The sequence below is a fragment of the Chenopodium quinoa genome, unplaced genomic scaffold (assembly GCF_001683475.1).
Source record: "Chenopodium quinoa cultivar QQ74 unplaced genomic scaffold, ASM168347v1, whole genome shotgun sequence".
Classification (NCBI taxonomy): Eukaryota; Viridiplantae; Streptophyta; class Magnoliopsida; order Caryophyllales; family Amaranthaceae; genus Chenopodium; species Chenopodium quinoa.
The window spans coordinates 4,906,476-4,920,919 of NW_018743252.1; the positions used below are offsets into that span (position 1 = coordinate 4,906,476).

General features: G+C 36.5%; 1 long non-coding RNA gene and 1 pseudogene across 3 annotated transcripts; one reads left to right on the forward strand and one right to left on the reverse strand.

The window, feature by feature from the left end:
- Positions 1-925: 925 nt before the first annotated feature.
- Positions 926-4,441, forward strand: LOC110735071. Of its 3 annotated transcripts, none has more exons than XR_002513985.1 (3): positions 926-1,878; positions 3,325-3,490; positions 4,012-4,441. It is a non-coding gene; the product is annotated as an uncharacterized LOC110735071 (long non-coding RNA). The 3 variants fall into 3 exon arrangements; XR_002513984.1 differs by having other exon boundaries at positions 3,334-3,490; positions 3,990-4,441; XR_002513983.1 differs by having other exon boundaries at positions 929-1,878; positions 3,334-3,490.
- Positions 4,442-7,726: 3,285 nt separating this feature from the next.
- LOC110735072 lies at positions 7,727-13,973 on the reverse strand (annotated as a pseudogene).
- Positions 13,974-14,444: the final 471 nt, after the last annotated feature.

A 14,444-nucleotide genomic window follows, 5' to 3' on the forward strand; every position in this document is an offset into this window, starting at 1 on the left:
AAGCGCCTGTCCTTGGTCTTGATGCGATAGAAGCGGTGCTTCCAGTCACGCCATTTGGATGGCTTGTGCAAGACTACTAAGTAGTCAGGCGAGTATTCAGAATAAATTAAACTAGTCGTCCGCCTGCGCATTCAGCCGCACCATGTTGTGCATCTCGCAAAACACTGGGAAATTGGGAGTGAAGACATTCCTAAGGCAAGTCACCAAGTACCCAAAGATATTGGCCCAGTTATTCGGCACCAGCTGGAACAGGGCAAAATGGTATTCGTCCAGCAGCAGCCTGAATTGAAGAAGGATGCCTCTCAGAAGAAAGCAGCTCGGCCGGCATCAGAACCGAGCTAGTATATTGAGAAGAGGGTCGTTCCGAATTTTGGCCAGACGCCGCAGCATTAATTTCTCTCATCTCCGTGGAAGAAGACTGGAGAAGAATTGGTTGTGTGTTTGGTCCGGACGAGGTGGCAATAACTTCCAACACCGAACATGCACTGCCACTGGCAGTAACGACGCACTAGTAAACAACTGAGTTTATGTAACACGTTTTGGTAACACTTTTTATAATGCAAAATTATTAGATTTATAAGTAACATTTCGGTAACTTTTTTTAAGAATGTAACACTTTTAATATAAGTAACACTTTTAAAGAAACATTTTTTTACTTTTTTTTTATTTTTCAAAATTAAAGTAGTACTGATTGCTTATTTTTTCGTTAAAAAAAAAAGTATTGCTTATTTTATTTTGGACATTTTCATTTTTGCTACCACCAAAAGGCAGGCACCTCAGTTTTGCTACCCCTTTAATTTTTTATTTTATTTTACTACCACCTAAATCAGAATTGTTAAAAATTGCTACTAGCTGACAGAATCCGTTAAGTTTCTGTTAAAATTATTAAAAGAAAAATTAAATAAATAAAAATGTTTAAAAAAAAACAAAAAACCAACCAAAACCCCAACCACCTTAGAACTCCGGCAACCCGCCACCTCCCTTGCTCAGCCACCTCGCTCGCCCAGCCACCTCACTTGCCCAGCCACTAGACTCGCCGCTCCGGCGCTTCCCCTAAGCCACAGTCCCCCCTCCCCGAAACCCCTACGCAACCACCTATTAAACCCTTCTATCCCCCATTTCTAAAACTTCCAACCTCGTAACCCTAGAGGCTATTCTGGTGGGGCGAATGGGGAGGGGGTGGTTTCCGGTTCGGGGTGGAGGCCGGGGCAGCAAGAAGGGGAAAGGGAGGGGGTAGGTTTGCCGGCCGTTCAGGGGTGGGTTTCAGTTGCGCTCAGGGAGGGGCGAGGAGTGTGTTTGGCGATGTGGGAGGGGGAAGTTGAGGAAGATATGGGTGGCGGTGGGAGAGTGGTCGAGCGAGGTGGCTGGCAGGGTTGTTTCTGTGCGTGAGTTGGGCCGCTAGTTTGTGTGCATGCTGTCGGAAATATGCAGCGAGGGGCGACGGTGGTGATGTGTGACATGAGAGGTGTGCAGGGGTGGGCTGCGTTGGTGGGGAAAGACAGTGGGGTAGGGTAGCCGACGCTTTGGGCGCCGGTCGCCGGCAGGGGGGGAAAGTGGTGGCTGACGGGAGGGGTGGTGGAGGAGGGGGGAGGGTGGCTGGGTTTTTCTTTTTTAAAAAAAACATTTTAATTTTTTTTTTTTTTTTTGAATAAACTTACTTAACGAAAATCTTAACGGATTCCGTCAACTGGTAGCAATTTTTAACAACTCTGATGTCCTTTTATTTTCTATCTATCTTTCCATAGCTTCTCTCTCCTCTAATCCTCCATCATTCATCTTCATCTTCTCTAGAGACTCCGATTTGGAGGCCTCGAATCCCACCATTGTCTGATCTCTCCCTCTTTTAATCTGCTACTTTCGATTCTCTTTTCATACAAGGTTTGTTGATTTGCATTTTTTTTCACGAATTGATTTTTCGTTGAGTTGTGCGAAACATAATTTTGATTAGGAATTGATTTTGATTTTGGGGGTATTAGTGTTTGTGAATCGATCAATCTTTGTTTTGTTTTGTTGATATTCGAAATTGCGAAAAGACTTGTGGTTCTTCACTATTGTTGTTACTGTTTATTATCTAGGGTTTGCATTTCGTCGAGCGTCATTCAAGCTCTTGCGGGCCGCGATTTTCTTCTTAAAAGTACTGACGTTGTTACTTGGAGACCACTTATGTTGCAATTTATTCAAACTAAGGTTAATACTGGCAGTGGCGATGATAACATTTTGGGTGTTTAGTTAAAAGTTACAAAGAATGCTTAGAAAGATCAACAACATCAACCAACTTAGATACATATTATCTTTTTCTCCCAATATTTTCTCTTTTTAATTTGCTTTTATAAATATTATCTTTGCTGCCAAAGTTTATGTTGTCAAGCTAGATATTTCTATTGTGAGTGACTGTAGAGGGTACATGTTATTTCATGCTGTTGCTGCTGTTTTTCTTGTGCTGCCCTGTAACCGCTGTTCTGTTTGTCCAAATATCATCAACCTGAAGTTATTTTTAGGTCACAGTCCCTTCATGAAGGTTTTAGATCTCGAAAAGTTATTCAATCTAGGCTCAAGAATTTCTCGATTTGGAGTTGTGTGCTAGGAGTTATGCCTTCTGGAATTTACTGTGGTCTGCTGCTTTAGTTCTATCGCATCGGGGCTATTCTGTTATTGCTCATTTTATGCCTATGTGGTGTTGTTGTGTTAAGTTGGCTGGGGTGCTAAAATGAATTCTTGGGCTTCTCTTATTTATTTTGTTTATTTAGTTTTCCCTACCTCCATTTACTTACACATTAGTTCATCAAGTTAAAATGTGGTCAATTTTGATTAATGACTATTTGGACAGTGACTAATTGATATTTTGCCAAAGTGATGAGGATTAATGTATATGTTAAAATTTCGAATGTGTGAGTGACTTAAAGTTAATTAGTTTAAATGTATTAGAGGATTCAAATGTTTCTTTAAAAGTGATTTGATGAACGAACACTAATCTCCCCGAATTTGTTTATCACTCTTGATTAACTTCTTATTTCGAATTACATGAGCCATTTGTTGTTTTATTAAATGAGGTGAGAAAATAGGTAAAGGTTTGTAAATGTGGTATGTCTAGATAAGGGTTTTGTTATTTCTAATTACAAGAGCATAATAACTTATCAAGTAAGTTTGGGAAGTAGTAAGGATTCAACAAATGAGTCATGTTTGATATGTAAGTTTCCTTATAATTTATTAAAATAAATAAATTCATGGGAGTAATTTACATCATACAACTTATAACATGTTGCTACAACTTGAGAATCCTTAATATTATCTGCAGTGATATTGTTACTGATGACGCAATAGCAGCAATTGCAGGTTGGTGCAAAATAATGCAGTGCTTGAAGTTAGAGTCCTGTGCTTCTATAACAAGAAAGAAAGTTCAAATGCGTGGCGCTCCTTGACTCCATATCAACTTAACTAGCGAAAAAGCAACCTGGACATCGAGAGCCAACCTTCTTGTTAGAGAAAAGAGGTTAGTCTTTCAAATATATTCACTCTTATCTCCCATTCCTATATGTCAACTATGTGTGCAATTTTCTTGTTAAATTTAGTGATGGTGAGCGGGAACGGGATCCTTTATATTTAAAGCATTTATTAGTTTTATTTACAAAAGATGTGTGAAGTTAGATCATTGTTAGACCTTGCATTGCTATGAATCTCCCTGTGTTTGTGAGGCAATGGATTCTAAAAGTATATCCAGTTCTTCTAATTGAGATTATTACAACATACTAATCCTCTAGAATTTTGTTCCTGAGCACTTCAATTAATCTAACTCTTTGCTTGCTTCCTTTATTTCCTTGATTGTATGTATTAGAAGCCTGCCAATGCTCACTAAAGCTTAGAGAGTACTCATTACTCTAGGAAAATACAACAAAACTCATCATGATCACAAAACAACGTAGTCATGACCTGAATATTGTCCATGCATTTGCCATTTGTAACTTTATCTACTCCTATACCAAAACTGAGAGGAGTTTCTAATGTGCATATAAGGAAATAGATGACTTAATGTTGAGAAGATTCCTAAGAGCTCGTAATCTAAATGTGAAGAAGATGGGTTCCATGTTCTTAAAGTAATCAAGAGTCTGCTGTTACTGACTCATGCTGATGTCTGCTGCCACTGCTATTTGCTGGCGTGGTGCTGTTGACTGCTGTGTACTCCAAGCTGCTGTTATCTGCTGTTACTGCTAGCCTGTTACTACGTACTGACTGTTGTTACTGCTAGCTGCTGCTATCGGCTGATGGTGCTAGCTGCTGCTATATGCTATTAATTTTGCTTTTTTTGTTTTGGAATTTGATGGTCTAATCTAGAGACCGAAGTTCACTTTCTTTTTGTTTTGTTTATTAGATTTTTAGCCAAACAAAAGTTTTGGTGTAATGGAATTTTTCTTAAGAAACTATGAAATTATATCATTTCAAATTATTGTCTATTGTATATGTAAATTTCACATTCGTAGTTGTTTTACATGTTAATATTATTTTATATTAAAAAAATAAAAAAAAGTTGCATATTCTAATAATGTGATACATTAGTTTGCAAATAGTGATATATAATGTCAAATAAAGTGTTACTATATGTCAAAAGATAATTGAAAAATGTTACTTAATAATCAACAAGGTGTTACTTTAGTTCGCAAAAGTGATACGAAATATAATGTCTGATAAAGTGTTACTATATTATTGAAAAATGTTATTAAAGATAAATAAGTGTTACATAAGTTATAAAAAGTAACACTTTAAAAATGATACCAATAATATTAAAAAGTGTTACATAAGTGGGTTTATAATAACACTTATATAAGTGTTACCATACATTACCCAAAATGTTACATAAGACCTTAGGTAACATGGGCGGATGTATCACCCACTAAAGTGTTACCTAATGTCTATAATACACTTTTATCACTTTTTTTGGGTGTTACTTAAGGTTAGATATGTAGTAGTTGTTCGTCTCTTCAGTGTCCGTCTCATTTGTGTTGGGAGGAGGAAAAGGATTAATTCTGCAGCCACCTCTGTTTTTGGCCGCCTCTCGGTCAAACGTACCGCGTGTACGTGCCATGTTCGATTGTAGGGACAAAGAAGAATAAGAGGGGGTGAGTTAGTACGCACTAAAAATAGACCCACTCCAAAGAGAAGAGGAGTTGGCTCCGTCCACTCTAGACTCCTCAGTCCTAGGCGAATGACTGACCTCATGAGGAGAGACGAACGAATCTGAGTATTGTGCTAGTTCGTGTTTAAAAAATAAAACAAGTATGGAAAGAGAAGAAAAGAAAAAATATAAAGGAGAGGAAACGGGCGATTACCTCTGTGCGAGTACTAAGTTCAAGGAGCTTTGAAGATCTTGAACAAAGCTGACCGGAGAATTAAAAAACTCGAACGGAAACCTCAAACTCATAGCGGAGCTATCGAATATTTGGGTAGAACAACACTTTCTCTCTCTAAAAGCTCTGACTTCTCTCTAGAAAACAAAAACATTCAAAGTGTTTTTCTAAAGTCAAACCGGTCCTATTTATAGGCAAAAATTATGAGGGCAAAATGATAAAACCACTTTTCCCGCCTAGAAGCTCAAACGGTTAAGAAACCGCTCCGTCATTAAAGATGGGAAGATGTATGGATTAACTAACGGCGCGTCAAAATAGACAGCCAAGTCAGCAGAATCAGAACTGTCGTTCCGAAAAATACGGAAGACAGATGTTCACTTAAAGCCAGTGGGCATAACTCGTCCACCTGATTTTAAGACTTAAGTCCACTAATGAAAATAGGCGGACCGATTAAGGCAGATAGCCCAAAGGATCTTCCCAAGATTCGGACGGACGTTATAATCCGTCACTTCCAACCAATGCACTCAAAAGCCTAAGTACTCGAACGCATTCGGACGAGTGATGATCAGAGGAGGCGCCTTGTATGATACGATCCCATAGTGGCATGTGGCCCAATAAATGGGAGACATGTGTCCGTATAGATGACACGTGGCAACCCACCTGAATGAGATAAAAGGCCACCTTACATCAAGAGGTCCAAATCCCGAGAAAGCCGCAAAACGGCGCCCCCAAAGGACACTTGTCCTTACCTGATTGCGCCGCCAATTAGAGACCACCTTTCTAGGAGACTAACCCTAAAGTAGCACACATTCCCACCCCTATAAATATTCCGATCATTTATGATGGGATGGGTGGATTAAGACATAATATTCAAGAGCACTAAATAGCTCCAACTTCTCTCTACTCTCTCTTTCTCTACATTACTTCGTTTTTCGGCCACTAACTTGATCGTCGAAGGCGAATATTTCGTCAACCAGAATATTCGTTATTTTACAGGTGTCCGATACCGTCCGGCTGTATTCAAAACCAGTATCCCGAGGGATTCCAAAAAACCCCGAAACAGCCCCCACCTCCCCTTTTTCCTTTTTCGATCGTCGACGTGTTAGGGGTGTTAATGAGTTGAGCTATAATCAGAATTAAAAGTTCTTTTTACTTTCTGATCGTCAATGTAATAGGGGTGTTAAGCAGTTGAGTTGGAATCAAAGATTAGGAGATTTTTTTTTTTTTTTTTTTGTTTTTTTGTTTTCTTTTACTTTTCGATCGTCAACCTGATTAGGGGTGTTAACGAGTTGAGGTGGAATCGAGATCACGGGTAGGGAGCTTTAGAGTTGGTTAGGTTTAGCTTATAATGCTACTTGAAATTAAGCATGAGTCAAGTGTTGTTTGGCCTTGGTACTTACGTTCTTGGATCAATGTTTCGAGAGAGAGGGGGGGTTGTTTGGTTTATCGGTTTACAGTGAATAAAAATGGACTTTAAATACGATATGTATAGTACTTCTTTTGTTTTTTTATGTGTTCATCTTGCCTTTTGCTCTATTTACACACATCACTTGACCAATGTGATGCTTTATATTTTAAAACAAAAAAAAAAACTGCCAAAATTTTCTCTCTTTAGGGGCACACGATAACAGTGGAGTCTTATCATGCACCAAACTCCATAGATGGGAAAAAGGGAAGAAACAAGTTGTAAATGCAAAGAAAGGGAATCACGTTATGCCTTGATTTGAGGCAAATGGAAGTTCTCAACCTCGAGAAGAAGAAATTTTGAGTAAACCTAGAATAATGTTATTTCATCGAGTCTGTGTGTCTATTTTATGTATTATTTTGTCCCCCATCGCAAAGTCATATTTGTGCTTGTTTGGGGTTCTTTGGAGCTATTTTTGTTACTAATGTGTGTTTTCTATAAGGCATTAGAGATAAATAGTGTTATATGACCAAGTATTAGAATTCATTTCTGAACAAGAGTAGATTTCGAGTTTGGTGATCAAGGGTTCAATTCTAGAGACAAAAGGCTCATCACTTGAGACCCTCAAGAAGAAAGCCACGAGTCCAGTGTCATTCAAGGCCAAAGTTGCGCAAGATGTGGGCTTGAGAGTTGAAGCCCAATCGAAGAAGCCCTAGACCAAAGAAGTCTAGGCCTCAAGGAAGCTCCAGAAATTTAGCAAGCTTGATCGACCTTCTTCACCCGATTGCACGGAGCTTAGCCCGATCGGGCGATCGATGCGTGTTGTCTCAAATGCCCAGATTTGAGCCACTTTGTAATTTTTTTAGGAGGTATAAAACCTACTGCAACCTTGACCCCAAAAGGCACTAAATTGGTTCAAATAACACTGTCAAATTGTCAAGAAACAGAAACAGAATGTTGGTGTTGTCAATTAGCCTGATCGGGCGATCGATGCATGTTGTCTCAAATGTACATTCCTTCTGTCATATCTTACAAAATGATCACAAGTGTTTACATGATGGCAAAGGAAAAACCACACCAATGGCTGAACGTTTTATTTAGGAAAACTATACACTCTGAATAGATGTTACCCCCAAGCCCCCAACATCTTCTCTCTAGCAAATGCACACACACAAACACAAACACAGATCCCTCCCAAAAAAAAAAAAGGGCATCTTCAAATTAATAAAAAAAGGAAGCAAGACCCTTATGAAGCACCCAACCTCTCACGGATAGTGTCAAAAATTGATGTAGCTGCAGTAATTGTGAGAAACTCAACCTCAACCGACCAAGCAGCTCACTATCTTTCACCTGAGAAGCAGCATCTGCAGCTTCTTTGCCATTCCAATTTGAGCATAAGCCTGAGTAACATAGGACAAGAATCAGAAGATACTTTAATAGTTGACACTGGTTTCAGACCACTTCACAAAAATGAGCATTTGCTGAATGTCCAAGCTTTTAATAAATAGTATGGAAGAATAGCAAAAACAAAGTTCAGTTTACCTCAGCTCTTTCTCGAAGATCAATAAGTTTTGGGATATATTTCAAGGCTTCACCTTTTTCATCTGCATCAACGCAGGCCTCAACAAAGGGTTTATAACCTGAAAGGTGCAAGCACAACGCAAAGCTAAGGTTAACATAAAGAAAAATTGGGTGATTGGTTTAATTTACAGCTTGAATGGTGCAAGTATAACTTCAGATCTCAATATTCTTATCCCTTAAATAATAAAATAATTATTTACTGACGATTTAGAAAACAAGTTCAGGAAGAAAAAATTAATAAGAAACACCAAATGGAAATGGCACAACGGCACAAGAAAGAGCATGCTAAATTCTCACACACACACAAAGAGGAAAAAAAAAACAGAGAAGTTTTGTGAAACCAGCTAGCCACAAGGATTGAATGAAAACTTTAGCCACAAACCAAGAAACAAAGGTAACATATACCACACAAAAATTTACCAGAGAACAGCTACACCTACATATAAACTGTACCCTAAATAAATACAAGCACTCGTTTCAATCTATGATTAGCTTTCATTTCAAAAGGACATATTTTAATAAAAACTGTGACGCTCACTGAGGCAGCAGAAGACCATAACAAAAATCGTTGCAACTGAGTACATTAATGAGCTGATTATTGGCATAGTTATAAATTATTCCACATATCACGTACAACTTTACATTTTTGTCCACGTTCCCAAGGATTTTCTTCAGAATCAACTGAGCATATTGATAAAATGGATCGTGTAGCATTCTAATAGGAAGAAAAATAAAAAAGAACCATCGACAACTATTAGTCTCCAGGGTTTTAAACAGGTGACTCAATGGAATATTAACACATTACAAACATATTGTGAAAGCTAAAATGCCTACCAATCGGTGGTTTCTTCTCCTTTGAGAACTTCTCCAAGGCATCCCAATCTCTTATTATAGCTAATGCAAAAACTTTGAGCCAATACCATATTTTCTCAGAAACCTACCTAGTAGCCATGACAAGTAAACAAATAAATTAAAACTATAAGCCAACAAAATATAGAGAAAAAGATTGAGCACATATCTATTCTTGTTAACATAGAGGGTGAAACAGATGATACGACTACACAACTTGAGTTCCGTTTTCAACTTCATAGCAGCTCGATGATTTCCAAGCACAATGCATGTCCGAACGGTGTCACTGATGCTTGAATCTACAAATATTGCTTGCTTTGTGGATACCTCAAGCTCATGTTGTATTCTATAGCAATTGCAAAATTTCATAGATGCAAGGACAAAATATCAAAAATTTATAATCAATCATCGTACAGTCACCCAGATCTATCACTTGTTCAGTTATAAAATTAGTTTTAAAAACACACACAAAAGATGAGCGCAGCAAAAACATCTCAATTTTTAACGGTGTGGGTTTGTGGATGGCTTTCTTAAGATTCAAAAAGAGAATATATAAAAAAGCTGAGAACATAAAGAGCAGGAAACAGTTGCTTAGGCAGTAGATTTAGCACACTCAGTTAATATATTCCCACTTGTGGAAGTACAGTTTTCATTAGCTGTCTCAGGAAGGGGAGTTAGAAAAGTAACAGGGTAAAAATGATTAACCATATATCCATTCGGCTAGTTAATCCCTCATTTTCACATATTAGAGACAGCTGCCAGTAAAGATATAAGTAAAATGCTTGCCCTCATCACCGAGAATAGGAACACATCTAACACTCCCTCTTCTTATTCTCACATGCTAAAAACCTAATAGTCCTTTCTACAGCCATGCCACAACAACAACAACCCCAATTTTATTTTATTTAAAAATAAATAATAATAAAATTAAAAAAAAAAACATACTCTTTACACTGAGCATGGTATATATTCAGGCTCTCAGCATAGACGGCATCAACTAAAGAAGAAATAATGATAAACGGGTAAAAGAAGGACAAATAAAAAAACTGACATATACCTCAATAATTTTGCATGCTCTTCTGCAGCTTTTGATTCAAAATTGTGTTCCTTTGTTTCAGCAAAAAGATCACGGGCCTTCTCAATAAGTTTAATGCGTGGCCCATGAAGTGGAGAGCCCTTGCTCAGTTGCTCACCATAGGATTCTTGCTTACTTCCCAAGATTCCTTCCATAAAAGAAATGCAACTTCCTGCAAAAAGAGACACATTCTAGAGCTTTATAACTTAAGTTATGGATAATACAAATGTTCTATGCATTCCCATACATAATGTCAGAAATTTGTGAGCCTAAAGTACAGTACAGTACAGTTGGGATGGACTGCATTGCATTGGAAATGAGTACTAACAGCAAAATTTTCAATATTATGCACATAAGCATCAGCACCAGTATCCGCCACATACATCTAAAATGTTTGGAGTACACCATAGAAAATTTTATCCCAGTGCTACAAGAGCATTAGGGTAAACTGAAACAATTGAAGTGATTTAAAGATCACACCTAAAATTATAAGAACTTAAAATGAAACAGAAGACTAATCTAGACATGGGTGTAAAGTGAAAAGGATCATCACATCTTTCCCCACTTGGGGTAAATAGGTAAGCTATTTCCAATTTTTTTAAGAAAGTAGGACTGGCAAACACTGCAAATTTGGTCAACAAAACAGCCCATAGTGTTCTAAGCTTTTAAACCAACAAAGCATATAAAATTATGAATTGTTAAATTTAAATTATTAGTCCAATGAAACAGAGAAGTGGAGGTATTCAATTTCTCAAGCATGAATAAGCAGTAAGTTCGCATTAGTACCAAGGCATACAAAGTCTTTTCAATGACCACTTGATATTATTAGAGCCTGCAACTTAAAGGACTCACTATGCATGATAATTTTTAAAACTCTAAGGACATTGTCAGATATAGCTAGATATGTGAGGTTAATTCTGGACATAGAGAAAAATTCAAATGTAATTGACATTTCCATATTCTTTTTTTTTTTTTTTTCCTTTTTAATTTTAATTTAATATAATTTAATTTATTGTGGGTGGGGGGGGTGTGGGGTAGGGGTGTGGCAGGTAAGACAATGATGAGAGAGATACAAAATTATTAGTGAAATAAAACAAACAATACTATCACCACACTGCCTTTAAAGAAACTCCTGCCTTGAATGAGGTATAAGAAGAATACCAAAGCTGTAGCTTTACTAATGCATAAACAGAAGTTTCTAATTCGCTTTAATTAAATATACAACAGCTATCTGCTATTTCCCGTAAATAAGCCATGCTAATTTAGACCATAGTAATCTAATAGTCAAAGAACATTGAATCTTCAACTCTGTCGGGAATGAACATTACTCTATGTCTATATATAAACATAATACCACAAATTGTTTCAATTAATATATGCAGGGCTTAATCATAATCCAAAATTCATCATTAATCTCGTCTACTCTTTTAACCAAACATTAAAACATCAACATGTTCACAAACAAAACCTACCTGCAGCTGTCCAGCAGATAGAAAAAAATCCTTCAAGAATTCATGATTATAGCACCTGCAAAGAATAGAGAAGCAAATTTTAATAAAAATATATACAATTCTAGGCGTGAAATTTCTTGACAGGAAGGCAGAGGGACAAAAGTCATATATTAAATAGTTGCAGAAAAAAGTCTTATTTTAATAGTCGCAGAAAAATCAAAAGAGAATAATAGACAACATGATGCAGTACTTTGAGTACACTAAAAATAAATCCCTTGCCAGAGATTTAGCTTGTATTGTTCCAAAGAACTCCAATGCTGGCCTCTGCAACAAAGATGAGCAAAACCAACCATAAATTTCACACAAAATATGCTACACAACTGAAGCCTCATCAGAAAAGGCAAAATTCCACTAGAATAAACTTGATAGTTAATACTGTATCACAAACTTTATCGTCGTCTAAAGTTACCTTGTGCCAAATGTGGAATAGAACAAAATAAACAAGATCAGTATCCCCACTTTCAGTAGATTTGGTCAAAGCTGAGTCTTCCTCTCCTATGCTTAATAGCAGTGGAACCTAAATTGGAAGACATAAATTAAGATGTTTTTATATCTATTTTTTGGATAAGAAAAAAAGATAGAACTTCACAAACGCAAGCCCATAATAACATTTGAAAAGCAAAAACCTGTTTAGATGAACAAGGCTCGTGCTCAACAAGAGCAGCAACCAACTTTCTGCGGCCTCTTTTATCTGCATGCTCAGCAACTCTTGCATAGTCTATGCCTTTGCATATCTTCAACTGAAAGTTGTACAAGCACTGATTAGGAGTTGCTCAAGAGCTCAATATTAAAGATAGGAAGCTCTGAAGAAATAAACCTTGTCAAGCAATAAGCTGAGGAGAGCTGAATCAGGCATCACTAATGAACTTATTATCTTTGTACATGCCAAGTCAGCCAAAAGTCAGCCAATCTGATGTTTCATAAATTCACAACCAATGCAATTCGTCTGAAGAGAATACTATAGTGAAGGCAATAAGGTGCACTATCGGAAACCTATGAATTATATTGATATTTTTTTTTCACAAATCATTCAAAGGTTTTTATCAACATATATCAGCTTGAATCTGAGCAGATAAACCATCTATGTAACAAACTGAAAACACAATGAAAAGTACATATCTTATCTTAACTCAAATTAAACCATTCATAATAAAGAAGGAAAGATACACTTGCAGTAATATGGTGGAATTATTGCTTAAACTGAATTGCATAGATTTAAAGTAACAGCCCTTGGAAAATATGACATGAATAACAGTTTTCGGACTTTCCTAATTTAATATTGATTCGATGTCATAAAAAATGATTGAAACTCCAACAATGTCTGCCATCCATGCACTTACATCATATGGATAGGTCAAAAGATTAAAAGCCGCTCCGGCAACTGTTTACCAAAACACGGGTAATCGAAAATGGGACTAAGCAGCACTACACTATCATGTATGCTACAGCACATACAATTATAATTTACTCATATAACACAAAAATGATCAGAAATGGCCAACAAAACCCCACAAATAAGATTAATAATCATGGCAATTAGTTCAATGGTCATAACTAACTAATTATAAAACCCACAAATGAAATAATAAGAGGAAACAATAATAGAAATCATCATATCTTCTTTCAACCCTATTTTCTTCCTATACTGAACAAGGTGTAAACTTAAAAAAATCAACAAAAACCCCATAAAAGAAGAGTCAAGTTTAAAGATAAATGAGCATAAATAAACAATACCCAGAAATTTTAACATCAAAATTAACTACTTGGTAATTAAAAATTTACCAGAATCTCCCACGACTAAGACACGAACCGTGCCAATAGGCAGGCCGCCATTATTATATCTGGTTTCTCTCTCTCTCTTTCCCTCCAGAACATCTTGAATGTAAGATTGAAGAGCAGCAGTGTTAGAACATCTCTTCACAATACAAAAATTGATTGAATGTCAGATTGAAGAGCAACAGAGTTCATTGATAGTAATTTAGGTGAGTTTGGTGGATTTTTTTTGATGAGAGGGATATGATTAAACGTTGCTAGCGTTTGGTGACTTGACTGACTTCTTATGCAGTTCCTGCCTTCCTGCAGGTGGTTGGGGCACTCAGATGTGTGAATTCGGGTTCGGTTACACATACTCGTAGTAAATACGGAGTACGAAGTATTTTTTACCAGTAATCTATTTGTACTATTGCCTCTGTGAAATTGTGTTGCTACATCTAAGCCCTATTTAGTTAATCTGATTGTGTCATATATTATACAAATTTTTTCCTATACACCCCTATGTAGGTAACACTGCTTGCACCTCTCCATCATAGTGATGTCATCTTATAATTTTTCGATTTCGAATCATATGTAAAATGTTCATTTTGGTATATATAAATGTTCATTTTTATATATAGAAATGTTCAATTTTGTAAATATTCAATATTGTTAATATGGCGTGCTATATACTTATTGTTTCTTAAGCATAAAAGGGAACTTTTTTTTTTCTATTTTTATCTTTTCATGTATGTACACATGCTTAATTTATAAATTCAAAAATAAAAACTATAAAAAAAATCAAAAGTGAAAATCTCTTAAACTTCAAAAATGTACACATCATATACGTAGTATAAATGTGTCTTACAAAATGAATTGAACATCATCTCTAATTTAATATATTTGGTATAAATAAAAAGTATATAGAATTA